Source organism: Lolium rigidum, chromosome 3, assembly GCF_022539505.1.
Source record: "Lolium rigidum isolate FL_2022 chromosome 3, APGP_CSIRO_Lrig_0.1, whole genome shotgun sequence".
Lineage (NCBI taxonomy): Eukaryota > Viridiplantae > Streptophyta > Magnoliopsida > Poales > Poaceae > Lolium > Lolium rigidum.
The window spans coordinates 316553633-316556653 of NC_061510.1; the positions used below are offsets into that span (position 1 = coordinate 316553633).

Here is a 3021-nt window from a genome sequence, read left to right on the forward strand (position 1 = left end):
AGAATTCAGCCCTGCTAGGTAAATGTTTGTTTAAGCTTCTTACCGAGGATGAGATTTGGTAAAGTATTCTTCTGAGAAAATATATCAGCTCAAAGACGTTATCCCAAGTGGTTTGGAAACCTGTGGATTCGCATTTCTGGGCTGGTCTCATGGCGACAAAAATTGTCTTTTTTTGCCATGGTAGTTTCTCGATCAAGAATGGAGCACGGATACGGTTCTGGGAAGACATTTGGTTAGACAATGCACCCTTAAGTGAACAGTATCCTGCCTTGTATAGTATTGTTTATCACAAAGGTGATACCATTGCCACGGTAATGGCTACCTCACCCCCGAATGTGACGTTCAGACGGGTCTTGCTTGGGTAAAGGCTATTGGCATGGAATTTCCTAATTCACTGGCTAGGAGATATACAACTATCGACTGAACCGGACGAATTTAGATGAAATCTTCATGTAGATGGCACTTTCTCGGTGAAATCATTGTACAGTGCGATCCTTCATTCTGACATACCAGTTGATAATAATAAGAAAATTTGGAGGATGAAAATACCATTAAAAATAAATTTTTTGGATGGTATCTTCGTCGAGGAGTTATCCTCACCAAAGACAATCTTGTTAAGCGGAATTGGCATGGAAGTACACGTTGTGTTTTCTGTCAACATGACGAAACTATTAAACTCCTGTTTTTCCAGTGCCAATTTGCGAGATCTATATGGTCAGTCATCCAAGTAGCGTCTAGCATGTATTCTCCGACTAGTGTCGCCAATGTCTTTGGCAATTGGCTTCATGGTATCGATTCAAGGTTCAAGTTGCTTCTTAGGGTGGGGCACTAGCAGTTATCTAGGCGCTTTGGCTAAGTAGAAATGACAAGATTTTTAATGATAAAAATTGCTCCTTTTTGCAGGTTATCTACAGATGTACATGTATTCTCTGTTTGTGGTTACCTCTGCAGCGAGTGGAGAACCGAGACCTGTTTACGGCTGTACACGGTTGGAGGCTACAGCGAGGGATACTATTTCCCCACATGGGTGGCAACATAGTCTACGGATTGAAGTCCCACCCACACCTTACACATCACATGATTCATCGCTTCGATATGTATTTCGCCTAGTTTTATTTTTTTCCGACCTTTGACTTGAGACATATGAACGGTTGTGTGCATCCTGATTATGCAGAGGCTGGATGTAATTGCTTATCAAAATAATAAAGCATCTTTTATCGAAAAAAGATAAACTTATATATGTTTGACTCTAGAAGAAAAACCTAGAATTCAAGAAATTTGGAACCGGGCGGATAGCTCGATTGGGTATGATCAGATATATCTTGAGCACCTAATAACTTGAAGTATTAGTTGAAGTACTAGTACACGAGCAGTCAGAGCATCACCAATAGCATTGCTAAAATTTTGCTATAGGAAGGGGAGAGAAGACAATTCCAGCCAAATTTTGCTTTGGTATCACTCCTATAATAGTAATCCAAAATTGTCAACGGGCACATGGGACCCATATGTCACTGGGTTATACTTTTTTTCTTTCTTTTTTTTCACTCTTTCCTTCATCTTCCTCTCATGCATGCCAGTTTGCCCATGCCTGCCTCCCGTCGCCCGCCCACCCACCCTCCACGCACGTCGGCCACCCACACACGCCACTTGCCCATGTTCGCCTCATGTCGGTTGCCCACACACCGTCCACGCACGTCAGCCACCCACACATGCCACTTGCCCACGTCAGATGACTGCCCAAGGCATGGGTGGTGCGGGGCCGCACACCCTCGAGGCGGTGGTGCCTGATGCGGCCGAGATCCGACAATGTTGGGTTGCGAGGGGGAGCGGGAGGACCTGCCTAGGTTGGGAAGGAGCACCAGGATGCGCGGCGGAGCTCCTCCGCAGCCGGAATCGCTCGTGTTGGCCTCCTCCGGTCTGAATTGAATGGCGCACCTCCCCATCTAGTCGCCGGTAGATGCGAGCGGTGTTGCTAATTATTTTGATTGGGGGATCGACAATTTAAAATTAAATTGCTATATTTTCAGTGTTACCAATTCAAGTCAAATATAGCAATGCTCTTGAAGATACCCTTACATGTGCAACTACTTCCATAACTCGGTACAGATCAAATATGAAAAACGAAAGAAAACAACAACAACAACAAAAACTTATTCGTAGGCTGGTGGATGGAGAACCACACCGGCCAGCTAGCCCTAGCTACGCCTGGCCAGCTAGCAACGGGAATCGCTGCCTTTTTCTCCGGTACTCTTTGTTGCCTGACGACGGCTCCATCACGTCGTCCGCGAACCGCACCTTCTTCTTGGCCGTCGCCTCCCTCGCGCCACCGGGCTTGTTGCTACCTGAATTAAACGACCAAATACATCCATGTAAAGATCATACAGAGCAAGCTGCAAATTTAAGTTACGCGGTGAGCACGTACGGCGCTGGAGCTGAATCTTCCTCCTGAAATCCGACTCTAGGCCGTGGAAGAGGCGCACCGTGGCGAGCGTGACCGCGGCCGACACCGCCGCAACGGCGACGACGCCCGCGCAGCTTCCTCCTCCGCCGCCGGCCTCCATTGAATAGCTTTCCCACGCGCGTCTCTCCCCTTCGGGATTGGATTGGAACAGCTAGCTCGGTGACCAGGCCAGCATAGCTAGGAACAGTTTAACTTTCTCGCGGAGGACGTTTTCAGCTCGGTGGCTTTATCTGGACAGGAAGGCAAGGGAAACGAGCCTCGCGTGAGAAACTTTTCGACCGTGATTAAACGGGCGCCTCGTGTTAGCCTGTAGATCCCGTCAACGTGTAACTACTAACTAATGATCTGGCAACGAGGCTCTGGCTTTGCTAATTCTGTAGCCGAGTCTGCACAGCTCGTGGAAATATATTACCATGTTTTTTTCGTGGAGGGCACTTGTCGCTGGCGACCGTATGTACGTGCTGGCGTCTTCTCACAGTTTAATTTTCGCCATAACCTGGTGGAAGTCTTCTTCATTTTCCAATTTACCCATTTCGTTCTCCAGGCTCGATCGAGCTTCC

At 47.4% G+C, this 3021-nt stretch overlaps 1 long non-coding RNA gene across 1 annotated transcript; it reads right to left on the minus strand.

Moving 5' to 3' along the window:
• Nucleotides 1–2029: 2029 nt before the first annotated feature.
• Nucleotides 2030–2502, minus strand: LOC124699913. Its single transcript, XR_007001558.1, has 2 exons — nt 2423–2502; nt 2030–2342 (listed from the first exon to the last, which is right to left on the minus strand). It is a non-coding gene; the product is annotated as an uncharacterized LOC124699913 (long non-coding RNA).
• Nucleotides 2503–3021: the final 519 nt, after the last annotated feature.